General features: G+C 41.1%; 1 protein-coding gene across 1 annotated transcript in view; it reads left to right on the top strand.

Annotated features, from left to right (window-relative positions):
- The first annotated feature begins 1,505 nt into the window (after positions 1 to 1,505).
- The window catches only part of ap1g1 (adaptor related protein complex 1 subunit gamma 1), a 148,084-nt gene continuing 122,189 nt past the window's right edge, over positions 1,506 to 27,400 (top strand). The window contains exon 1 of the mRNA XM_078544417.1: positions 1,506 to 1,586. The gene's annotated coding sequence lies outside the window, so the exon portion shown is untranslated. The remainder of the gene's footprint in view (positions 1,587 to 27,400) is intronic.

Here is a 27,400-nt window from a genome sequence, read left to right as displayed (position 1 = left end):
ATAGGGAATGGCAAGGCCCAGGCAAGGTCTAGGTTGTGATGGTAAGACAGTGCTTATCAAAATGGCAAACAAACTGTTATCGTTCATTCCTCATGATTAATAGGAGTTAATTATAAAATCTTGGACTCTGAGCAGCTGACAGAAATAAACAAGGCAGCTTATACCTCAAATGTTCACATATCTTGTGATGAAGCTCCAGAGGAACAGAATCTAGTACATTAAGGGTAGATAGTTATAATGTGAGCGGTCAACCTGTTCAACCTCTGCCCTCTGCAGGCCAGATCCAAGGTCGTCCCACCCTCTTTCATTGAACTACAGTATGCAGCAATGCTTGTGTCTGCGCACATTCGGAGGCCGAGCTCCAAGCCATCGTCAACACCTTCACCGAGGCGTAAGAGAGCATGGGCCTTACACTAAACATCCGTAAGACAAAGATCCTCTACCAACCTGCCCCACTACACCACACCGCTCCCTAGTTATCAAAATCCATGATGAGGCTTTGGAAAACTTGGACCACTTTCCATACCTTGGAAGTCTACTGTCAACAAAGGCAGACATCGACGACCAGGTTCAACACCGCCTTCAGTGTTCCAGCGCAGCCTTCGGCCGCCTGAGGAAGTGTTTGAAGACGAGGACGTCAAACCCAGCACCAAGCTCACGGTCTACAGAGCAGTTGTGATACCCGCCCTCCTAGATGGCTCAGAAACGTGGACTATGAACAGCAGGCACCTCAAAACTCTGGAGAAGTATCTACAGTGCTGCCTCCGCAAGATCCTGCAAGTTCATTGGCAGGATAGGTGCACCATCCAATATGTTCCAGTATCTCCATCAAATTCTAATTGTTTAAGTACGCACAATTTTCCTAATGCTGAATTTTTTCCAATTCACGAGGTTGCAGTATTATGTAAATAAAAAATAGGAGGAACACTCATGTTAACCGTATTCTTGCAGGTGTTTTGTGAAAACTTATCAAAGCATCAACGGTTGAAAAATTATTTTCACGTCCAACAATCGCAAACCTGGCTGCAACTTTATTCAAACATGGTTTGTTAAAACACGAGTGATGTTTTAAAATAATTATTCTTCTCTTTTAATCTCAACCTGCTAAAAGACAGCACCACTGATCTTTTTACTTCTTGACCTTCTACCGACGCACGTGACCCGAATCACCTTCAACCCGGGGCACGTGACCCACGAGGCACGTGACCCAGGAGCGGCGCCCGGCCCGCCGTGACGTCATCAGTCATTGCCACGAGTAAAGCCGCATTACTCCTTTGCTGCTTCAGACACATGCGCGGTTTACAGACCAAATAAACCCTCCATCTGCGGTCACCTCAGAACATTTACCACCAAAATAAAACGGGGTTTATTCTGCTTTGTCAACTTATGCCATCGTATTTCCCCTCACTCTCACACTATTAAAAACTATACATATTTGGGTGAGAGTCCTTTTTCCTCGGAAAAAGGTCAGCGTGATGTTCCGCGCCCGGTGAAAGGTGCTGAGGCTGGAGCCGCCGCCATTTTGAAGTAACCAGGTTTCCCCCGGTCCGTGGAGTAGCTGCTACTTGGAGCGCTTGCATCGGCTGGTAGGTGCGCTGGAATCGCTGCAGGTTATGTCGATCTTTGGAGTCTCTCCGAAATTATTCCCGTATCAGGGTTTGGGCTATTTCTATGTACTTCCCTTCTCAGTTATAATGTGCTTTTCCCCACCCCCTTCCCTGTTGTGGAAGTTGCTTTCTCACCGGGAGGCTGGGCTGGGGCCCGGGCTGGGGCCGGGGCCCGGGCTGGGGCCGGGGCCCTGCCGCGTCGGCTTGACTACTTATTATCTCTTTCCACTTTCCTCAATTTCTGTGATCCCTTTCAATCGCCCTCTGAAAACCACAGTTCTCCAGCTTGTGTCAGCTGGTTGCTGTGCTGGAACAATATTCGTTCTTCAGTGATAACCACAATACAGGAGCAATATTGGCTCCTCAGTAATAATTAGACAGTTTTACGGAGAAAATTTTCTCAGTGATCCCTCCTCTGGGCCTTTACGTTGTGTTGATAGGGAATGTGAATAGAGTTGTTGATTGAGACTTGAGGTGTAGCCACGGAAGTAAGTTCTAAAGTATTGAGGAATCCGATAATTTTAATTAGCCTTTTTGTGATTTATTTATTCTGCTGTTATCCCTGAATTTTCACCGTGGGCAGGGTTGCTTCGTTAGCCTTAATTAGGTTGTGATAATTTGGCGTTGGAGGAAGTTACTCTAGGATAATTGCATTATTATAGATAGAAAAATCAAGATTGACAAATGAATTTAGTGTTAGCGATCACATTAAATACTGATGTATAGTATACGCATTTCCTGATTGATCAGCAATGATTTTCATATCGTGCCAAAGCTTACAATTGGTTATCATTGTGATAATATTGAATATCCAAAGAGGCAACACTCTGATACTATGCTTTAACCCAGGAATAGTATGACTGTGTGAACGCTGTAGATCTAAAAATATAATATTTTAAGTATTTGTTGCAATACAACTTTTTGAAGTAAAACCCTGCTCACCACAATTAAATGTTAAATATGGCTCAAGCATCTTATGCTAGCATTGGACAGCTTGACATTAAACTATTCCTTATTTTGATAGACCGCTTCGCTCCATTATTTTTTATGCATAGGTCTGGAATTTGAGCATATAAATGTTGAAAATAACACTGAAAGCACAAGTCAAACATTTATAACCCTGTGACCATATCAAGTACTGTTTTGTCCATAATTGAATTCAATTAGTTCATTGAGTTTGGGATCAGGTCATTCTTGTGGAGTTCAACTGATTTCCCCCACCCCAAATAGCAAATTTGGGTAGGTTTCTTTTAAAAATATAAACTGCAGTGATTATTAAGTTGCAATTCCAATTTTTAAGTAAAATGCTAATTATTTCATGATGTGCGTGGACTTCCTAAAGGCATTCAATACAATGCCACACAACAAACTTGAGAAAAGTTATAGCTCATGGAATAAAAGGGACAATAGCAACATGGATACAAAATTGGCTGAGTAATAGGAAACGGGGGGTAATGGTCAATGGATGTTTTTCGGGCTGGAGGAAGGTTTGTAGTGGAGTTCCCCAGGGGTTTGTGTTGGGACCCTTGCTTTTCCTGATATATATTACTGACCTGGATCTTGGTGTGCAGGGGACAATTTCAAAGTTTGTGGATGATATGAAACTTGGAAGCATTGTATAGGGCTTCAAAAGGACATAGACATGTTGGCGGAGTGGGCAGATAGTTGGCAGATGAAGTTCAATGCGGAGAAGTGTGAGGTGATTCATTTTGGTAGGAAGAATATAGAGAGACAATATAAAATAAGGGGTACAATTCTTAAGGGGGTGCAGGAGCAGAGGGACCTGGGTGTATATGTGCATAGATAATTGAAGGTAGTAGGACAGGTGGAGAGAAGTTATTAAAGCATACGGCATCCTGGGCTTTATTAATCTGGGCATAGATTACAAGAACAAGGAGGTTATGCTGAGTTTATACAAGACACTAGTTAAACCTCAGCTGAAGTGCTGTACAGTTCTGGGTGCCACACTATAGGAAGAATGTGATTGCATTGGAGAGAGTGTAGAAGAGGTTTACAAGAATGGTTCCAGGGATGAGAAACTTAGTTATGAAGATAGATTGGAGAGGTTGGGACTCTTCCCCTTGAAGAGGAGAAGGTTAAGAGGAGATTTGATAGATGTATTCAAAATCATGAGGGGGCTGGATAGAGTAGATAAGGAGGAACTGTTCCTGCTCGTAAAAGGATCGAGAATGAGAGGGCACAAATTTAAAGTGATTTGCAAATGTGATGTGTGAGAGAACTTTTTCGCACGGTGAGTGGTTCAAGCCTGGAATGCACTACCTGAAAGTGTGGTGGAGGCAGGTTCAATTGAGGCATTCAAGAGGGCATTACATGATTATTGTGAATGGAATTTATGTGCAAGGGGATGGTGAAAAAGCAGGAGAATGGCACTAAGTCGTGATGCTCTTTTGGAGAACTGGTGCAGATATGATGGGCCTCCTGCACCGTAACAATTGTGATTCTCGGATTAATTTCAGAGGTGAATGTTATTTATGGAATAATGTAGTTTAATGTATTGGTGTTTTATTTATAAGCATTATCTCAAACTTCAAAAATAAGCAATGAATTGTAAATGGAGCAAAGTGATTGTGGATTGCCTTGACTAGAGATGAGGTTATTTAGAAAAAAATGTGCAACAGAATTGTGGACTAGCAGAGAAATTGTCAGGTGAATGTATATATGAGCTTATTAAAAATGATTATAACTATTCCGTCTCTTGTCTGAAGCAACCAGACTCTTGACCAAATGCACATGTTTTGAGAGAAATTTTTCAGAGGGCAGTGACTTTTTGCAAAGGTGTGCAGCAGTGGAGAGGTATTTTGCTTTTACATTGTGGGACAGAGCCTCTTGGTTAATTATAATAGGAAGATCCAAAATCTGTGCTAACCTCAAGTGTCTGAATGAAGCTTGCTTACGAGGGTGTAGTTTCCTGTTTGTATCTCAAAAAAGGAGTGACGTTTTAAAGTTCATTCTCTCTTGCTGCATTAGGTTCAGCCAGCCTTTAATTGACCAATTAAAAAAAACCTTAGCAGATGCACATATTCCTATACCTTATTGAGATAAACAGACTCTTTACACCTGAGCTTTGGCAGCAACATTGGTGATGGACGACAACAACTTACATTTATATAGTGCAGTTAACCTAGTAAAACATCCCATGCACATTGCAGGTGTATTATCAGACAAAATTTGACAGCAAACAGTGAAAGGAGATATTTGGACAGGTAACTAAAATCTCGGTGAAAAGGGAGGTTTTAAATGTATTAAAGGAGGAGAGAAGTGTAGGGAGGAAATTCCAGAGCTTGGGACCTAGCCAGATTTTGGCATGGCTACCAATAGTGGAATGATGAAAATCGGGAATGCACGAGAGACCAAAAGTGAAGGAATCTTTGAGTATTGTAGGGCTGGAGGAGGTTAGCTGTGAGAGGGGGTGAGGCTGTGGAAAGATTTTAACACAAGGATGCAAATTTTAAATTTGAGACATTGCTGGACTGGGAAGAATCTGGACAGTAGTCAAACTAACCCTGAGGATGCCAAACATCCATGCTCCTCGCCAAACTTTTGTTTCTCTTTGTTCCCTTTTCAAGTAAATGCAGGTGGACTCTTGATTTGCAAGATATTTTAAAGCCAAACTTTAAAAGTTTATTTTTAATGTAAGCAGATGACTCTGGATTTGTCTATTTCGATTTCAGTTGAATTACTGAAGCGACACTCTGTAGCATGCCTTTGCATCTGTGTGATGAAGTTCCCTCCATAATGGCACGCGGTGGAGACAATCATGCATGAATGGTGTGACGATGAACACAAACTGAATCAACTGCTGAAAAGTTCAGCAGGACGTATAGCTAGAAGGGAGTGACTTTTTGCTAGGGTATGCAGCAGTGGGAAGGTATTTTGCTCTTAGATTTCGCAACACATAGATTATTGAAATATAGTACAGATCTAATTTTTACCAATTAAAATTGAGTTGCTAGGGACAGAGGAATTGTTAGATGGGGAAAGACCATCTATTTCTTCATCTACCATTTTGGTAGTCGTGTGAAACAATGATGGAGTTTTTGAGGTAGCAATTAATCTCCATCAATTAGCCTACAACAGATCCAGAAATAACCTATGGGAAAACCCAAGCTCTGGTGCGGACTTTTTTTCGAACCGTAATTCCAGAGTCACCTTCAAAGCCTGCTACGCTTAGCACGTTATGTCTCAAATTAATTTATCCCAAAATACTGTTTTTGAAATAATCCTATCTAATTTGAATGAATCATGACCAACTGCTTCCACCATCCCTTCAGAGTTCGTTCCATAGATTGACCACTAACTAAAATGTTGTTTCCCGTAGGACTTTAGTACTTGAATGGCAACTGACTTGAGCAGGTAGAATCTCAAATATTTCCATAATGCTTTTGTCAACTTTGATCCTTTTAACAGTCCATATTAAGCGATTATTACTAGGATAGAGGGTGGACACAATATTTGAAGAATATAAGAACATAATTTCCATACTTAGACAATTACGCTCACTTCCAACAATTTGTCATGAACTCTTAATTATCATAGGGAAGATTTCTAGGAATGTAACATGATCATGATCAGTCACCAGTCTGGGTGTTGCAAGTTATACTGTGGTTTCTTTTATATTTGTACTTGAAACCAAAATCAAGGTGAAGGTTGGCCTATAGTGGAGTTTCTGATTTTGGATGACCAATCTCTCTTTCATTTTTCAAGCCATTAAGTTTCTGCCCCCTCAAATTTTCTTGTGGAAGCACTGTCACTAGTCTCTCTCCATCTCTAATAACCTTTCAGAGCTACCTTGTTAACTGTCTTTAGTCTAGGGCTCCCACCCCACATACATTTCTTCACTACTTGCTCAGTGACCACCTCCACCTTGATGGAAAGCAACCCGAGATGCCCTTCGTTCTCAGAATCCCTATAATAGAAATTAAAATTGCTGTTGTAATTGCACAGTGTATCCAGGGTTTTTCTATAGAATAATGTGGTACATATTGTATGTTTTTGTGGATCATAAAATTTACATGGAGCAGATTATGAACAAGAGTGCATTTTGAATTTTAGATCACTTTGTTTTGTTTGGAAACTGAAACAAAAAGCAGATCTCTGTAATTGGCTGCTTTAGTTTGAAAGAGCTTTGCTTTCCCTAGGAAAGGGCAAATGCTTGAGGAATTGCTCAATCGTGCATTTGTGTACCAGATACTGATTTTGAGAAATGTTACTTAAAAATTAGTACAACTAGAAAGTTATTTGAAATGGCAAATACAAAAGACTGTCATGGCTGTTCATTATAGCAAGTAAAATTTTATTGTGGTGGAAGCAGGTTTTTAGCCCTTCCTAAAATCAGCTGCACCATCTTTTGTGGTATCACATTCCAGAAGTAACATGAATGTGGAAATACCTTAATATTGTGCACACAACTGTATTTGGAAATAATCATGACACAGTTTTAATATTTTACTTAGTCCATCTTTAAGTTGAATCCTTAGTTATCATGAACAAATGTAAACAATATTCTTGAGAATTGCATGATGGTCCAGACCTATTACTGCCTAGCTAGAAATTAAATGGAAGGGTAAATCTTTAATGCAAGTAGGGGAATAAAATTCCATTTGGGGAAAATAATTGGAATATAAAGATATGATTAAATGGCCCAAGGATAGGGTGACTTTGTTACTCATGCTAGCTTTAGTTAATAATTTTGTACTCTGGAATTGGCTGCAGAAGTAGTTGGACACTGCATTATTTCTAGGACAAGGCTCTGTTCTTCACTGACCTAATATGCTGCCTGGTGTTTATCGCATTATTTGAAAACTGGCAAACTGGCTTTAAAGTAAGTTGACTGAAATAGTGCAGAAGTTGGATTCCCAGATTTGCAAGTTCAAAACCTGTGTTCACTTATTATGTGCAGTGGGTTTTCAATATTTAAATACTAAGCAAGTCCTCCATTCTACCACCATTTTTAAGTCTAATTGGAATCAGTTAATTGTTTCAGTAGTTGTGAAATTTTTATTTTTTCAGAATGTTCTAAAGAACAGTATAAGGGATTAAATGTGGGATTGACTGGTATGAATGTTGCAAACCAAACGCACAATTAAAATTTTAACTTTGGTCAGGTACATTAGTGTTAAAATGTTGTTGTTGTGACTTAAATGTCATTCAGTTGCTTTAAGGCAACCTGGAAAAGCTTACCAGTAATTAAACTGATATTCATTGGTTTCATGTGATTCACTGCTGTATGTGTGGTGTTATCTAGAAATTGATACCTTTCACCAAAATGTCTTTTACGAAGTCCTGTAAAATCCATTTGACTCAACGGTTGAAATCATTAATTTTGCTTGGAAGTACCAGTTGACAAACATTTTGGCATGGTAATTTGTCTAAGCATACTGCTGTTAAAGATTTTGAGAGCTAAAGCCTCCATCCACTATAATGGACAGATGAAAAGAAGAAAGGCAAACTTGCTTTTATATGGTACCTTCCTTGCCCTTGGGACATCTCAAAGCACTTCATAGATAGTAAATTACTTTGGGAAGATTGCATGCAACAGTTTGGCGCAGTGGTGGCACTCTCATCTGAGAGTCAGGGACACCGTAATCCAGGTTGACATTTCAGTGCAGTGTTGAGGGAATGCTGCGTTGCTGAAGATGTTATCTTTCGGGTGACATATTAAACCAATGCCCTATCTGGTGGTTTAAGTGGACATAAATGTTCCTTTGCTTGTTGAAGAAAAGCCAATGTGTTCTCTTGTGTTCCGAGCCAACATTTATGATTTGATCAATGTTGTCCCCACAAAACAAATAATTGTCCATTTTATTGCTATTGTTAGATGGGCTGCTGCTTTTTTTATTGGCTCATTGGATGTGACCATTGCTGGAAAGGCCAGCATTTGTTGTCCATCTCTAATTGCCCTTGAGATGGTAGTGAGCTGCCTTTTGAACTGATGTTCATGTTGATACATCCACATTGCTATTAGAGAGGAAGTTCCAGGTTTTTGACCAACAATGAATGAACGATAATATAGTTCCAAGTCAGGATGGTGCGTGGTTTGGAAGGAAACTTGCAGGTGCTGATGTTCCCATGCATCTGCCCTTGTCCTTCTAGGTGGTAGGGTTTGCGAGTTTGGAAGATGCTGTTGAAGGAGGTTTGGCAAGTTGCAGTGCATTTTGTAGATGGTACACACTGCTCCTCATCGTGTGTCGGTGGTGGAGGGAGTGAATGTTTAAGGTGTGGTGAATAGGATGTGGATCAGGTGGGCTGCTTAGTCCTGGATGCTGTCAAGCTTCTTGTGTTGCTGGAGCTGTAATCATCCAGGCAAGTGGAGAGTATTCCATCACACTCCTGGCTTGTGCCTTGATGGTGAACAGGATTTGGGGACCCAGGGAGCTCTGTCTTGTCATAGACTTGCTAGCCTCTAACCTGCTCTTGTAGCCACAGTATTTATATGGTCAGTCAGTTGTAGTCCCCTGGATGTCGGTGGGCTTTCAGTGATGTTCACGGCTTTGAATGTTGAGTGGAGATGGTTGGATTTTCTCTTGTTGGAGATGGTCATTGCCTGGCACTTGTGTGGCATGAATGTTGTTTGCCACTGACAGCCCAAGCCTGAATGTTGACCAGGTCTTGTTGCATTAGGGCATGAACTGCTTTGTGAATGGTACTGAGCACTGCATCAACAAACATCCCCACTTCTGACTTATGATAGAGTGAAGGTCATTGTTGAAAATGGTTGGGCCTGGGACACTATCCTGAGGAACTCCTGCCTCAATGTCCTGGGGCTGAGATTATAAAATCATAAAATGGTTGCAGCACAGAAGGAGTCCATTCGGCCCATCATGTCTGTGCAGGCTCTCTGCAAACGCTTGCCCTGCTTTTTCCCGGTAGCCCTGCAAATTTGTTCTCCAGGTAACTACCCTCTTTTGAAAGCCTCAATGAATCAGCACCTGCGCACATTCAGGCAGTGCATTTTGGATCCTAACCACTGGCTGCATAAAGTTTTCCTTCCCATCACGTAGCTTTTTCCAATCACACTGAATCAGTGTTCTCTGGTACTGGAACCGTCCAACAGAATGCGTTTTGCCCTTTCTACTTTGTCCAGACCCCTCATGATTTTGAACACCTCTATCAAATCTCGTCTTAATCTTCTCTAAGGAGAAAAGCCCCAGCTTCCTCTTTGAAGTTCCTCACCCCTCGAACCATTCTTTTAAATTTTTTATGCACCTTCTTTAATGCCTTCACATCCTCGTGCCTAGAATTGGATGGACTACTGAATCAGTGTTTTATAAAGGATCATTGTAACTTCCTTGCTTTTATACTCCATGCCTCTACTTATAAAACCTAGGATCCGGTATGCATTATTAACGAATTTCTCAAACTGCCAAACCACCTTCAAAGATTTATACACATGTACCTCTGTTTCTGCACCCTCTTTAGAATTGTGTCCTTTATTTTATACTGTTTCTCTTTGTTCTTCCTACCAAAATGCATCATTTTGCAGCGCGCTATATTAAATTTCATCTGGCTTGTATCCACGGATTCCAATAGTGTATGTCCTTTTTGAAGTTTATCACTATCCTCCTCAGTACACAGTACTTCCAAATTTTGTCATCTGCAAATTTTGAAATTATATATTGTATACCCAAATCTGTCACTAATATAGGTCAAGAAAAGCAGTAGTTCTAACACTGACCCCTGAGGAACTCTGCTATATATTTTCAGCCTGAAAAACAACCGTTCACCACTTCTCTCTTGTCACTGTCCCTTTTACTTCATGGGCTTTAACTGCTGATAAGCCTATTATGTGGCACTTTATCAAATGTTTTTTGAAAGTCCAGGTAAATCACAACAACCGCATTACCCTCATGAACAGACTGTTCATCAAAAACTCAAATCAACTTCGTTAAACAATTTGCCCTTAACAAATCCATGCTGGCTTTTTAATCCACGTTTGTCTAAATGAATGTTAATTTGCCCTGGATTATTTTTTCGCAAAACTTTCCCACCAACTATGTTAAATCAGCTGGCTTGTAGTTGCTGAGCTTACCCTCATACCTTTTTCTGAAAAGGGTGTAACATTTGCAATTCTCCAGCCTTCTGGTATCATCCTTCTATCTAAAGAGGATTGGAAGGTTATGGCAAGTGCCTCTGCAATTTCTACTCTTCCTTTAGTATCCTCAGATGCTTCTCTTCTGGTCCTGAAGACACATCAACTTAAGTACAGCAAACCTGTTTAATACCTACTGTTCATCAATTTTTGGTCTAACGAGTGCCTCAACTACTTCACCTTTCACTATGACTTGCACAGCATCATCTTCCTTGGTGAAGTACTCATTTAGTGCCTCAGCCAAGTACTCTGCCTCCACACCTAAACCAACTTTTGATCCCTAATCAGCCCCAATCCTCCTCTTACCTTCCTTTTACTATTTATATACCTATAGAAGACTTTATAATTCCCTTTTATATTAAGAGCCAGCCTCTTATCACACTCTATCTTTGCTCCTCATCTCTTTTCTCACTTTCCACTGAACTTTCTGTATTCAATCTGGTTCTCAATTATATTGTCCACTTGCCATCTGTCATATGGACCATTTTCTGCTTCATCTTGCTCTCTGTTGTTATCCAGGGAGCTCTCGCTTTTTGTCCTATCTTTCTCTCTTGTGGGAATGTACTTGACTGTATTTGAGCTATCTCTTTTTTGAATTGTTCCGTTCCGGTTTTGCTGCCAATCTTTGATTCCAGTTTACTTGCACCAGGTCCATTCTCAGGTCGCTTAAGCTCCCCCATTAATTATTTTTTACTCTGGATTGCTGCTTGCCCTTTTCTATAGTTTTTTGATATTATGATCACTGTTGCTTAAATACTCCTCTACTATCACTTGATCCAGCTCCTTCCCCTGAACCAGATCCAAAATACCTCCAGAAATGAAATCCAATAACCAGAACAATTTTCCTTTTGTGCTAGATATAACTCTAACCAGTGAAAAGTTTTCCTCAATTCCCTTAACTCAGTTTTGCTAAGGCTTCTTGACGTCACACTTATGAAATGTTGCTTTGGTGTCAAGGATAGTCGCGCTCACTTTGGAACTTAGCTCTTTTGATCAAGGCTGTAATGAGGCCTGGAGCTGAAATGGCAGACCCTAAACTGAGAATCAGTGAATAGGTTATTGCTGAGCAAATGCTACTTGGTAGTACTGTCAAAGACTCCTTTTATCACTTTTTTGGTGATTGAGAGTATACTGATGGGGCAGTAATTAGCCAGATTGTGTTTGTCCTGTTTTTTGTGCAAGACATAAATACCTGGACAATTTTCCATTTTGTTGGGTAGATGGCCAGTGTTGTAGCTGGGGTGCAGCTGGTTCTGGAGCACAAGTTTTCAGAACTATAGTTGGGATGTTGTCAGGGCCTGTGCATCCAGTGCGTTCACCTGTTTCTTCACCCCATGGAGTGAATCAAATCAAAAAAAATGAAGACTGGCATCTGGGTGGGGATCTTAGAAGGGAGCTGAGATGGATCATCCACTCCGCACTTCTGGCTGAAGATGGTTGCAAATGTTTCAGCCTTGTCTTTTGCACTAATGTCTTGGGCTACGCCTTCATTGAAGATGGGGATGTTTGTGGAGCCACCACCTCAAGTTTGTTGTGTATTTATTTCATTGACTGGTTGTGGTAGTACTGCAGAGCTTTGATCTGACCCGTTGGTTAAGATCACTTTGCCCTTACTATCACATGCTGCCTTTGGCATTTAACATGCATGTAGTAGTTTCACCAAGTTGGCACCTTAGTTTTAGGTGTGCCTGGTCCTCTTCACTCCTGTTGAACCAGGGTTGATAACCTGGAATTATGGTAATGGTAAAGTGAGGGATATGCTGGGCAATGAGGTTACAGATTGTGGCTCAATAAAATTCTGCTGTTGGCCCATGTGCCTCATGGATGCCTACTTTTGAGCTGCTAGATCAGGTTTGCCTACAAAAAAAAGTACAAAAAGTAATTAATAAGCTGTTCAGTTTTGGTTGTTCTATAGCTGTGTAAGATGTTATATGATTACAAGGTCATTCTTGACTAGAGTATTGAAGGCTAAAACTTGTGATATCTAATGGAACAGTCCATTAAGATCCTTCACTGGAGATGTTTTAGTTGTACTGCATAATTAGAAAGCAGAAGATCCAAATGATTGCTGAAATATTGGTGATAGAGGTTGGATAGTGGGTGCGTCTCAGCCGTATCACAAGTTCAGTAATTCAATTGAATGAGCTGCTCGCTGTGGCAAACATGTTTGATCTCCACAGGCTTGCTATAGTGAGGCTACTATTTGGCTTAAAATGAACTCTTCCAGGTCAGATTTGACAAGCCATGCCTATATAATAATGCCCTGTTTAAATTTTCGTGCTGCACCAGCAAGAGTGTGGTGAACCATGTAAATGTAATACTGTTACCTTCAAAGGTTTGAGACCCATCGGTTTTCACGACATCTCCATAGATAGTGATATGAGAATCCGTGACAATCGGAGTTTTTACAATGATTCTGAAGGTTACCGCAATTAATTGGTGCCTTTCAAAACAAACGTGAAGTCTGAAATGATCTTGGTGTGGCAGGTGATGTTCTGGGGAGGTGTATAGGTACTTCAGTATATAGCTATTACCTGACATTCTGTTGATACTTGGTCCTACAACACATTGACGTGTCATCTTTGAAGTTGAAAAATCTTTGTAAGAAGCTAATTTTCCAAGATTTCTAAAGCTTTCATTGGAATTGCTGGATGAAAACTGGCTATGCTCCTTCTAACCCACCATCTGCCTTCCTAGTAGCCATAACGTACCCTGATGAGAGTTTAAAGGGTTAAATTATGAAGATTGCTTGTATTTTTTTTGAGCATTGAATATTGGGGTGATTGGATCAAGGTGTTAAAAGGATGTGTTGGGATAGATACAGAAACTGTTTCCTCTAGTGGTAAATCAAGAACCTGGGGACATAATTGTAAAGTTGGAGTTCGGCTATTCAGGGACGAAATGATGAAACAGTTTTTCTCAAAGGATAGTACAAACCTGGATTCTCTCCCTTGATAGGCTCTGGATGTAGATTCAATTTGAGCTTTCAGTACTTGAGATCTTTGTTAGATAAGAGTATCAGTGATGTGAAACAAAGGCACGTGAATTAAATTGATGTACCAATAAGATAATTTAATTGAATATGGAAGCAACCTCTCGGGATCCAACAATCTACTTGTGTTCCTATAATTGAGTTGTTGGTCAATTATAGTGATCAATCTCAATTTATACCAGACTCTGGCATGAAGTGAGGAAAATTTTTGTGGTGAATGGTGTGGGAATAGATCTAAGTCAAAAGCAAAAAGCTGCGGAAGCTGGAAATCCAAAACAAAAACACCTGGAAAAACTCAGCAAGTCTGGCAGCATCTGCGGAGAGGGACACAGTTAACGTTTTGAGTCCGAATGACCCTTCAACAGAACTAAGTAAAATCTAAGTCATCTGTTCCTCTTGAGCATGACACGCTTAGCATATTTTATGTATCAAATTGCTCATGTACTGTATTCCAAAATACTATTTTCCACAAGAAATGCATCTAATTTGAATGATTGTGTTATCTGCTTCCACCATCTCCTTAGTTGACCTTGAGATGGGATTCTGGCTACATATCTGCACCTCCACTGAGACTGCCTGTTTCCACCTCCATAAAATCATCTGTCTCTGCCCCTGCCTCAGCTGATCATCTGACTCTGCCACCTCTAGACTTGGTTTTTTATTTGTTCATGGGATGTGGGTGTTGCTGATGCCCAGACCCACAGGATTATTCTGCTGCATTCCTGGATGACCACTGACATTCTACCCTTTGTAAACTTGAGGCCATCTAATGCTCTGCCTGTGTCTTTACTTGCACCAAGTTCTATTCACCTAGTGTCCTGCTGTCATTTACCAATGCTGGCTCTTGGAGAAGCAGCACCTTGATTTTAAAGCTTGCTTCCTGGTTTTCACTTCCCTCACTGGCCTTGCTCTTCCCTATATCTGTAATCTCTTCTTGCTCCACAACCCATTGCTCATCTAATTTTGGCCTCTTGTGCACCCCTGATTTTAATTGTTCCACCATTGGTGGCCATGACTTCAACTATCAAAGCCCCAAGCTCTAGAATTCCCCCCTTAAACCCCTCTTGTCCCTATCTCTTTCCTCCTTTGTCGCTCCTTAAAATCTACCTCTGACCAAGGTTTTAGCCATCCTCCCTCATATTACCTTTGGCTCAATGTTAAATTTTGCTTTACTGCTTCTGTGACTCATCTTGCAATGTTTATGACATTAAAGGTACTATATTAATACCACTTGTTATTGTGACTTTGAGCTCCTTATTTATTAAATGTTAAGCAAAAGAGATCCTGGAAAACCTCTTGAGGTTGCCCACTGGTAACATTTTCCCAGGCTGATGATAATTCCTGAAGTATTGCCCTCTGGGTTCTATCAGTCAACCATTTTCGTTATAAAATTTCACTGATTTCAGCTTTCATATTGTCAGTGCTGTTTTTTCCAGAGGAGCTGTATCAAAGATGAGACCTTTTCTTCATGTACCCATGTTGACCATCTAATTTGATTTTACTAGCAGAAACCCATAAAACATTTGTGATCAAGTTAGTATCTTTACTACAACAGTATTTTTCATAAATGGAGGATTTCTGGTTATTTTTTCATCAAGGATTTCAACTTCTTACTCTTGGGGTGGGGGGAGTGGGTGGTGGTGGTGGGGGGAGTGGGTGGTGGTGGTGGGGGGAGTGGGTGGTGGTGGTGGGGGGAGTGGGTGGTGGTGGTGGGGGGAGTGGGTGGTGGTGGTGGGGGGAGTGGGTGGTGGTGGTGGGGGGAGTGGGTGGTGGTGGTGGGGGGAGTGGGTGGTGGTGGTGGTGGGGGGAGTGGGTGGTGGTGGTGGTGGGGGGAGTGGGTGGTGGTGGTGGTGGGGGGAGTGGGTGGTGGTGGTGGTGGGGGGAGTGGGTGGTGGTGGTGGTGGGGGGAGTGGGTGGTGGTGGTGGTGGGGGGAGTGGGTGGTGGTGGTGGTGGGGGGAGTGGGTGGTGGTGGTGGGGGGAGTGGGTGGTGGTGGTGGGGGGAGTGGGTGGTAGTGGTGATGGGGTTGGGTGGTGGTGGGGTGGTGGTGGTGGTGGGGTTGGGTGGTGGTGGTGGTGGGGTTGGGTGGTGGTGGTGGTGGGGTTGGGTGGTGGTGGTGGTGGGGTTGGGTGGTGGTGGTGGTGGGGTTGGGTGGTGGTGGTGGTGGGGTTGGGTGGTGGTGGTGGTGGGGTTGGGTGGTGGTGGTGGTGGGGTTGGGTGGTGGTGGTGGTGGGGTTGGGTGGTGGTGGTGGTGGGGTTGGGTGGTGGTGGTGGTGGGGTTGGGTGGTGGTGGTGGTGGGGTTGGGTGGTGGTGGTGGTGGGGTTGGGTGGTGGTGGTGGTGGGGTTGGGTGGTGGTGGTGGGGTTGGGTGGTGGTGGTGGGGTTGGGGGGTGGTGGTGGGGTTGGGGGGTGGTGGTGGGGTTGGGGGGTGGGGTTGGGTGGTGGTGGTGGGGTTGGGTGGTGGTGGGGGACACTACATGAAGCTGTCTGTGTAAAAACAGACCTAGAAATATTAATACAGATTTAGTCAAAAATCTGGCCTTGTACCTTGATAGTCTAATTTGGAAACTGTTTTCTCCTGAGTTGAAAAGGCAGGTTTACATCTGATGGAAAAAGCCATATGAAAGCTGTGCATGTGTGAAAATGTTGACCACTTCCTTTAAACACTCGTATATCCTAGTTGAATGCAATAAACAAAATTGGGTTTTTCAAAAATTCAGTGGCACTAAAAACTAAACACATCCCATGTTGACACTGCTTACATACCTCTAAGCTTATTTTAATGCAATAAGCTGAATTGGGCTTAAAATTGCTGCCACTCAAAGACAAGAGATTTGCATCTGTTCACTTTCTTGTGTCTTTTCAGTGTCGCAAAGCACCTCACATTGAATTAATATCCGGTGGAGTTCTGAGAGATAGTGGCAACTGTTTTGTGCACAGCAATATTCCACAAACTACGCTAAAGGAGTTTTTAAAATTGTAATTAGCAGCCACTTTCCTGAAACAAATTGCATGGCAGAGATTAGAAGAGCCACACCTGGTTGTCAACAGGGGGCTGTGCACATTACTCCAGGTACCCTGTATTAGATGGATCAAAAATTTGTTATACTCAGTACAGTCAGTACCCGAATGTTTTATAAAGTTAAAATATCTTAATTAACTAACTGTCATCCAGCAGGTGCAGAACAACCACTTTGCCAAACATAAATAAAGCACTCTGCAAAACAAGGCTCACAAACTTGACAGTTATCTTTTTTTTTATTCTTCCTCTGCAGGTTCAGTGGGCAAATCCCTTGTCAGTAATGATTCTCTGAAGGTTTAATCTAAATCTATTTCAATGGTTTCTCTGCTGTGTAGCTCTCTATGTCAGGTGATGTGTAGTGCCCTAGGTTGGATGAACAGAAACTTCCTTCAGTTAAATAGTGGGAAGAAAAGCCATTGTCTCCAATTCTTGCCACACTCCATCCCTCTCTCTGGCCACCACCTGATGCTGAATCATACTGTTTGCAACTTGGGCATTCTACTTGACTCTGTGCTGAGCTTCAATCTCCCATCCCTTTTTGGATGATCTGTGATATCACTCATGGGATGTGGGTGTCGCTGGCTAGACCAGCATTTATTGCCCATCCTTAATTGCTCTCGTTCAGAGGGCATTTTTAAGAGTCAACCACATTGCTGTGGGCCTGAAGTCACATGTAGGCCAGACATGCAGGACAGCAGACTCCCTTCCCTAAAGAACATTAGTGGACCAGATGGGTTTTTACAATCAGAATGATTTCATGGTCATCATTAGACTTTTAATTCCAGATTTTTATTGCATTTAAATTTCACCATCTGCCATGGTGGGATTTGAACCCTGGTCCACAGAGCATCTCTGGAACACTAGTCCACACAATACCATTTTGCCACCATTCTTAACACTTGCAGCATCAGTTGTCATATCCTCACAGATCCCACTTCAAGTGGCCCCACTCCATCCTTATTTTTTCTAAATAAAACTAATAAACTTCATTCACTTCTCTTGACATATGCAGTTTGAAATATTTCTTTGCCGTTTTGCCCTTCTCACACTTCTACCTTGTCTTTTGGTTTGGAATCGTATCTTAATTTGGTACCATTTTCCCTCTTTGCACCTCTTTCTTAGTAGTTCACTTCAAACAGGCAGGAGAACTTTTAAACTTGATACCATTGTTTTATGTAGTACGTCTTCAATTTTATTCAGAATCAATTTTTAGAAATCCTTCATCATACTGTATTTCTGACCATTCTGGCCTAGTGATAATTTAAGAAGTCTGGTGGCATTAAAAGATTTGCTTTATGGAATAAGTAAGGTAGATTTAACAGCTTTCTCTCGTGTACAAAGCATTTCAAAAGAATGTACAAAAGACTAACTGAAATGTGCGTTCATGGTGATGTGCCTTACCTAAAAATTGGACTTGTGCAAATCAACCAACAGCTGTTTTTGAATGTGTATGACTAGAACTGTTGTTTTTAATTCTCAGTCTAATTTGTGGTGCAACTATCATGGGAATTTATTTTGAGAACTTTCGTTTAAACAGTAGAAATCCTTGTTGGGAGAATTTGCTAGCTGAGATGCTCTTCATGAAACCTATCATCTGGAATGGCATTGCACGTTACAGTGGCAACTATTTTAAGGTTACCCATAAAATAATTCATTAAATTCAATTTACTCATAAATTTTGCATTATGTTGGTAAGTCATCAAGTTTTTGTCAGGGATCATAAATGCTGATCTCTTAATCTACAATTCTCGTGATCAATTTTTAATACAGTAATAAGAAATGGATGAGTATACAGGATACAGCAAAGGCTCTGACAGCACCCTTGTATTGCTGAAGATTTAAGCTCTAGAACTTGCTGTACCTCTAGCAAGTGTTCCAGCACAGCTACAACACTGGCACTGACTGACAAAGTGAAAAATTGCCCAGGTATGCCCTATCCACAAACAGCAGGACCAATCCAATCTGGCCAATTACCACCTCATCAGGAAAGTGATGTAAGGTGTCATCAACAGAACTATATCAAGTGGCATTTGTTCACCAATACCCTGCTTACTGATGCTAAGTTTGGGTTCTGCCAAGATTACTCTGTTCCAAAGTTCATTAGAGCCCTGGACCAAATGTGTACAAAAGGACTGAATTCCAGATGTGAGGTGTGAGAGTGGCTGCCCTTGAAATTAAAGCAGTATTTGGCTAAGCTGCGAAACTACGGAACTCAAGTAAAATTGAAGGAATCAGGAGAAATCTCTCCACTGACTGGAATCATATGTAGCACAAAAACATGGCTGTAGTTGTTGGAGGCCAGCTACTAAGCCACAGGACATCACAATGGTGTCATAGGCTCAACCAACTGTTATAACTGTGTCTATTGTGCATTATGTTAAGAATGTAGAGTTTACTTTCAGTTTGTGATTTAGGGTTTGTTTACTTTCGGTTTGGTTCAGTATGCATGTATGTGTATAAAACTGTGCTTGAACTTTTGGTCCAGCTAAGAGACTTTTAAAAGCAAGAAAGCCCTCAGATTGCTCTGGAGGAAATTTCTGAGGGTGGAACTGTGCTCTAAAAGGAAAACTTGTGGCTTTGTTTATCTTTAGGGAAAAGTAAGTTTAAGAGAAGCTGACCTGGAGGCTGCAGACATCCAGTCAATTGTGTTTAACCAGGGAACTCAGTGCTGTATGTTTAGAGAGGATAAGAGGGTGTTCTGGAGAACTGGGTAGGACCATGTAGTTCTGTAAAGAGAGAAGTCCAGTTACGGAATATACGGCAAGGGAGTGTCCACATGTGTCACGTGTGACTGTCAGCGGCACCTATACTTGGACTAGGAGGTCATATTGGTAGGAATATACCGTAGACCTGAGCTCTGACCTATGCAGCCAGATTGAGAGAAAAAGGAACTGCTTCTCCGAGTATGAGTGTATTTAAAAGCCGATCAGAGTGAAAGGTACAGTAAAAAAGTTAGGCTGAGCTAAGCCTGTTGGATTAAGTAGAAGCTCATATTGTTTCGAATTCCTAACAAGTATCAGGCTTGTTCAGTATCCTTATAGCTGGGATCCTAACACAACTTGAACTGTTTTTTCAATGATCTTAGTATTTTAAGTTCAGAACTGGGAATGCATGCTGATGATTGCACAGTGAAGTTTCAATCACAATTCCTCAAATAACGAAAGCCTGTTTTCAAATATAGCAAGACTTGGACAACATCTAGGCTTGGACTGATAAGTGGCAAGTAATGATTTTGCCATACAAATGCCAGGCAATAACCATTAGGTCTAACCATCTTCCTATGGTATACAGGGGCATTGCCATCATCAGACCCTCCGTTATCAAAACCCTGCGCTTACAACTGACCAGAAATTTAAGTGGATAAGCCACATAAATACTGTGACGATGAGAGCAGATCAGAGGCTGGGTATTGTGGTGAGTGACTTACCACCTGACTTGCCAAACCCTTTCCACCAGGTTCTGTAGTCAGGAGTTTGATGGAATACTCTCCACTAACCTGGGTGAGTGTGGCTCCAACAACATTCAAAGCTTGATAACATCCAGGAAAAAGCAACCCGCATGATTAATGCCCCATTAACCATCTTAAATGTCCACTCCCTCCATCACTAGTGCACTGTGACAGCTATAAGGTGCACTGCAGCAACTTGCCAAGCCGCCTTTGGCACCTTCCAAAACTATGACCTCTACCATCTAGAAGGACAAGGGAAGCAGAGGCATAGGAACACCACCTCCACCATACCATCCTAACTTGGAAATTTATTGACATTCCTTCATTATTACTGTGTCAAAATCCTGGAACTCCTTACCTCACAGCAGTGAGCCTATCTTCACTGCACAGACTGCAGAGGTTTAAGAAAGGGGGCTTATCACCATCATTTCAAGGGAAATTGCTATGGGCAATAAATGCTGCTATTATCCTGCATCCCATGAATTTAAACCAAAAAAAACCAACCAATTTGCAAAAATTAGTTGAGAGATTTGCTGAAGGACCTTGTTCCAAAATTCTACTCTTAAACCTAGGAGGAACTTTGGGGTTTTTCTCCAACTGCGATGAGTTTAGCCATACAGCATGTTCTGTGGTAAAGATGCAGAAAATATCTCTGCATATCCAAATAGATGTAATCTGTTCAGTTCTTTTGCATTTAACTAGGAGTCTTAAACTTCTGTCATTTTTAGATGTACTTTTTAGCGTTGACACTCAAGTCCATGAGCTTTAGTCTGCCATGTTTTATTTGATATTCATATGAAGTTGCCCTTTGACCTCTATTTGAAATGTTCAATTAGAAGTGTTACTTTGGCTCAACAGCAAGTTTTCCTGCTATGCTGGCTATCAAACCTTGCTCAATCAACACCACAAGAACACAGACTAATTGGATATTAACCTTGTTATTTCAAGAATCTTGTGTTGAATTGGCTGGAGTGTTTGCTTGTGTAAGTGACTGCAATTCAGAAATAATTCATTAGATATGGAGTATGTGTAAGTGTTGTATAAATGCTTTCTTTTCCTTTCTCCTTTATCTACTTCCTCATATTGTGATTTGTTTCCCCTCCTGCTGCAAAATTTGAGTATAATCATTATCAGGATTTTCTCATGCTTGCGATATGGGCCTTGGATCAAAGTATTTTTGGCAATCTTAAGCCATTTTTTTGGTTGATTTGCAAAAAATTGGCAGTCTAAAACCTTAATGTTGGTAGCTTTCTCATTTTCTGTGCCATGGTAATGAGAGGAGTACTCTTGAGTACTCTTTAACAATTTTGGGTAGATGGATTATTATTTGTCAACAGGAGTAGACATAGATGTGCTTGCGTTCAGACGAGGAAAAGGCAGGGCACAGGTAGGGAAACCAAAGTCAAAGCTCCCTGGGGATGATGAAAGAGTAAGATGAAGCAGAAAAAGAGGGCGTATGACAGATGTAAGCTCAGGAAAAGAGAGAGGTAAAGAAAGAGTCTGAGAAGACACTGGTAACATAAAGGAGAACCCAAAAGTCTCCTATGGGCATATTCTTACAGTAGTAAGAGGAGAGGGTGGGGCTGATTAAGGGCCAAAAAGGGGGTCTATGCATGGAGTCAGGTGGGATGGCAGAGGTACTAAATGAGTACTTTACATCTAACTTTATCAAGGAAGAATATGCTAAAAGCATAAGAACATAAATAGTAGCATCAACTGTTCTGTACGATCATGACTAATGTGTTTGTGGTCTCAAGTCTAATTTCCAGCCCACTCCCCATTCCTCGATTGCCTGAGGGGTCAAAAATCGGTCTATCTCAGCATTAAATATATTCAACGATGAAGCATTCACAACCCTCTGACGTGGAGAGTTCCAAAGCTTCACAAGCCTTTGAGTGAAAAAATCTCTCTCCCCCTCGGCCCTAAATGATCAGCTCCTTATACTGAGACTGTCTGTGTGTTCTAGATTCCCCAGCCAGGGAGAAGTAACCTGTGTCTATTTTGTCAAGCCACTTCAAAATCTTAAACAAAATAAAAACAGAATTACCTGGAAAAACTCAGCAAGTCTGGCAGCATCGGTGGAGAAGAAATCAGTCAACGTTTCGAGCCCTCATGGCCCTTCAGCAGAACTGAAGCATAGTTTCAACAAGGGAGAAATATAAATTGGTTTAAGGTGGGTGGGGGGGAAGAGACACATTGAGGGTGTGGTGTGAGCAGATAATCAAAAGATGTCAGAGACAAAAGGGTCAAAGAGGTGTTGAAGGTGGTGGTCTTTGTCTGAGAAAAGTGCTAATTAAGAATGCAAGACAGGATATTCAAAGTACAGCTCTAGTGGGGGTGGGGTGGAAAGACTAAAGGTTTTAGTTTTAGATTTAAAAATAATGGAAATAGGTGGGGAAAGAAGAATCTATATAAATTATTGAAAAAAAAGGCGGGTGGGGGGGGGAAAGAAACGGGGTGGGGATGGGGGGAGGGGGAGTTTAAGATCTAAAGTTGTTGAATTCAATATTCAGCCCAGAAGGCTGTAAAGTGCCTAGTCGGAAGATGACTTCAAAATCTTGTTTGTTTCAATGAGATCACCTCTCATTCTTTTAAACTCCAGAGAATGTAGGTCCAATTTGCTCAAACTCTTATCATAGGACAGCCCCCTCATCCCTGGGATCAATCTCATGAACCTTTGCTTTACGGTCTCCAATGCAAATATATCCTTCTTTAAATATGGAGACCAAAACTGCACTGTTTTCCGGGTGTGGTCTCCCTAAAGCTCTGTACAATTGTAGCAAGATTTCTTGCTTCTTGTACTCCAGTCCCCTTGCGATAAAGGCCAACATGCAATTTGCCTTCCTAATTGCTTGCTGTGCCTGGATACTAACTTTTTGTGTTCTGAATGAATACACCCAAGCCCCTCTGAACATCCAATATTTACAAATTTCACATCTTTTTTAAAAGAAAAGCTTTTCTATTCTTACGACAGAAGTGAATAGCTTCACACTTCCTTACATTAGATTCCATCTGACACCTTGTTGCCCATTCAATTAACCTGTTGATCTATCTTTGCAGCCTCATTTTATCGTCCTCACAACTTGCATTCTCACCTAGATTTGTATTGTCAGCAAATTTAGAAACATTACTCTCTCTCCGTCAAATTCATTAGTATAGATTGTAAATAGCTGAGGCCACAGCACTGATTCTTGCAGCACTCCGCTAGTCGCAGCCTGCCAACTTGAAAATGCTCCATTTATCCCCACTCTTTGCCCCCTGTCTGTTAAACAATCCTCTACCAATATATTACTTACTCCATGAGCCCATATGTTGCATATTAACCTTTTGTGTGTCACCTTATTGAATGCCTTTGGAAATCCAAGTACGCCACATTATTGGTTTCCCTTCATCAACTCTAACAAATTTGTCAAACACAATTTCCCTTGGGTAAAATCATGTTGATTTTCTGATACTTCCGTAATAGATTCCGATATTTTCCTGATGCATTTTCCACAATCTCTGCAGCTACCTCTTTGAGAACCCTAGGATGTAGGTCATCAGGCTCTGAGAATTTGTTGGATTTTAGTGCCCTAAGTTTCTCCAATTTTCTTTGTTACTATTGTTCCTCACCCTCATTAGCTACCCCTGGTTTACCCTTTATTTCAGGTATGTAATTTGTACCTTCGACTTTGAAGACAGACAATATTTGTTCAGTACCTCTGCCATTTCTTCATTGCTCTTGATAATTTCTCTCGTCTCTGCCTCTAAGGGACCAGGATTTACTTCAGCTACTCTCCTTTTTATACACTTGTCAAAGCTCTTGCAATCCATTTTTATATTCCTGGAAAGTTTTATCAACATTTTGCTGGTTTATAAAGCACTCCCAATCCTCAGGTTCACTACTGTTCTTAGAATACAAGAGGCGTATAATGTTGCTAATACTATCCTTAATTTCCTTAGTAAGAAAGGCCCATCTGTGGCTTGCTGAGTTTTTTTGTTTTTTAATGGAATGTATTTTGAACATTGCAAATTGTTTCTTGAAATGCTTCCCGCTGTTTATTTACCACATACCCTTTAGTCTATTTACCCAGTCAACAGTAGCCAGTTCTCCCCTCATACCTATGTAATTTGCTTTAAGTTTAAGATTCTTGTTTGTGACTCAAGCATGTCACTCTTGAGCTCAATGTGGAATTCAGTTATATTATTGATTATTTTTCTCAGAGGATCTTTTATTATGAGGATATGAATTAACCCAGCCTCATTGCACAATAATAGAGGTAAACTATGCCTAGTTGATTCCACAGCGTATTGTTCCACAAAAGCATCTTAAAAACTCAACTTCCAGACTACCTTTGCCAGTTGTTTCGTTCTGTCTCTATTAATGCTACAGTCCCCCACAATTATTGCATTGCCATAGATGCAAACTCAAACAATTTCTTGCTTAATGCTCTGACCAATGGTATAAGAACTGTTAGGGGGGGCCAATAAACTACTCACCAGTGTTTTCTGATCCTTGTTATTCCTAACCTCCACCCATACTGATTCTACTTTCTGGTCTTCTGAGCCAAGGTCCTTTACTATCAGGGCTGCTATTCTTCCATTCAGTCCACCTTTGAAATTATGTGTACGGCTGAATATTTATTTCTCAACCTTGGTCACCTTGTAACCATATCTCTGTAATGGCGATTAAATCTAAACCATTTATCTCTCTTCATGCCACTATTCCCCGAAATGCTTCATGTGTTCAGGTGACAGCCTTTCATGTTGGTTTTTTTACAATTATTTGCATGGACCTTATTCACTGAACTACTACTGTTAAGTTCTGCCCCTACCTGTTCTACTCTGCTTGTCTTTACTCATTACTATACCATTTTATTGTCTTTACTTTTCTTTAGATTTCTAAACATCCCTTCACCTAAAGCCCCAGCCCTCCCACACCCTTTTAGTTTAAAGCCCTAGTTATACGATTCGCCAGGGCACTAATCCTAGCCTGTTTTTAAGTGAAGCCCATCTCAACGGAACAGCTCCCTCTTCCCCAGTACTTGTGCCAGTACCCTTTGAATCGAAACCTTTTTTTTCCCCAAAATCACACTGAGCTACTTGTTTAATTCTCTACAACAAAAACAGAAATACCTGGAAAAACTCAGCAGGTCTGGCAGCATTGGCGGAGAAGAAAAAGTTGACGTTTCGTGTCCTCATGACCCTTCAACAGAACTAAGTAAAAATAGGAGAGGGGTGAAATATAAGCTGGTTTAGGGTGGGGGGAGAGAAGTGGGGGGAGTTGTTGGGATAAGCAAGCAGTGATAGGAGGAGATAACCAAAAGATGTCACAGACAAATGAACAAAGAGGTGTTGAAGGTGGTGATATTATCTAAAAGAATGTGCTAATTAAGAATGGATAGCAGGACAAGCAAGGTACAGATAGCTGTAGTGGGGATGGGGGGAAATAAGACTAAAAGGGCATAAAAGGTATAGATAAATGATCGGTGGAATACATTAAAAATAATGGAAATAGGTGGGAAAAGAAAAATCTATATAAATTATTGGAAAAAACAAAAAGATGGGGGAAGAAATGAAAAGGTGGAGGGGATGGAGGAGGGAGTTTAAGATCTAAAATTGTTTAATTCTCTAAACTGCTTGACCCTATGCAACTTAGTGTGTGACTTGGGTAATAATTCATAATTAAGGTTCTGCATTTTAATGTGAACCCAAATCCTAAGACACCCTCAGCAGCCCTATTTCTATCTAAGTCTTTGGTTCCTACATGGACCACAACAACTGGATCCTCCTCCTCCCACTCCAAATTTGTCTCTGGCTGTGAAGATGCCCTTCTCCCTGACACCGAGCAGGCAACACAACTGTGGGAACTCACGGTCGAAGCTACAGAGAAACAGTATCTATCCCCCTGACTATATTATCCTTTATCACTACCACATTACTTTTCACTTCCCTCACTTGAATGGCACCCTGCATCATAGTGCCATAAAAGTTTTCTTTATCTATACTGTAGTCTTTATGCTCACCCACACAGATGGAAAGTACCTCAGACTGTTGGTTAAAGTCATGATAAAAGAGGAGGTAGCTGAGACACTGAATGAGCTAAAAATTGATGAAGAGGTATTAGAAAGGGTTGACTGTACTTAAAAGTTGATAAGTCAACAGGGCCAGGCAGGATGCATATGAGAATACTAAGGGAAGTGAAGGCAGAAATTGTGGAGGTGCTGGCCATAATCTTCCAATTTTCCGTATATATGAGGGGGTGATGCCAGAGGACTGGAGAATTGCAAAAGCTACACCCTTGTTCCGGAAAGTTTAAAGATAAACCCAGCAACTACTGGCCAGTCAGTTTAACCTCTGTGATGGGAAAGCTTCTAGAGATGATGAATGATCTGGGACAAAATTAAGTTGCTTAGACAGTGTGGATTAATTAAGGAAAGCAGGCATGGATTTGTTAAAGGCAAATTGCATTCAACTAATTTGTTTCTTTTTTGAGGTAACAGAGAAGATTGCTGAGGGTAATCTCAGTGTAAAGTATTTACAAATGGTGTTTGATAATCTTGTCAGCAAAGTTGAAACCCATGGAATAAAAGGGACAGTGGTGGCATAGATACGAAAGTTGGCTGAGTGACAGGAAACAGTAGTGGTAAATGATTGTGAAAGGTATACAGTAGTGTTCCCAGAGGCCAGTACTAGGTCCATTGTTTCTCTTGACCCATATAAATAACTTCGACTTAGGTGTGCTGGCTGGGCACAATTTTAAAATCTGTGGATAATAGAACACTGGAAATATTGTAAGTGTGAGGAGGATACTGATAAATATCAAAAGGGCATAGGCTGGTGAAATGGGCGGACATGAGGCAGATAAAATTTAATAGAGAGAAGTGTGAAGTGATGCTGTCACGACTCACTAGGGATAATGCACTGTACTATCAAGCCCCACTGTTCCCTGAGCCGTGACATGTGAAAAGTTTGACTAAATCCAGCAGATTGCCCCCATTCTAACAGTTTAATTTAGATTAACAGGATACGAGCACCAGGTTTGTAACCTTAATAAGTAAACAACTGTTTATTGAACAAACTGGCGTTAACCAGTAGCAAAAGAAAGAAATATGAATTGCTAATTTCTAACTCTAACCTAAACTCTACCCCTTCTTAAATCCCTATACACACACATACAAGACACAAAAGAATATGGATTTTAATGGTGGGATAAAACAGTTCAATAGCACCAATTCTGGAGT

Source organism: Cetorhinus maximus, chromosome 6 (genome assembly GCF_964194155.1).
Source record: "Cetorhinus maximus chromosome 6, sCetMax3.hap1.1, whole genome shotgun sequence".
NCBI lineage: Eukaryota > Metazoa > Chordata > Chondrichthyes > Lamniformes > Cetorhinidae > Cetorhinus > Cetorhinus maximus.
This window is presented reverse-complemented; position numbering and strand designations above follow the sequence as displayed.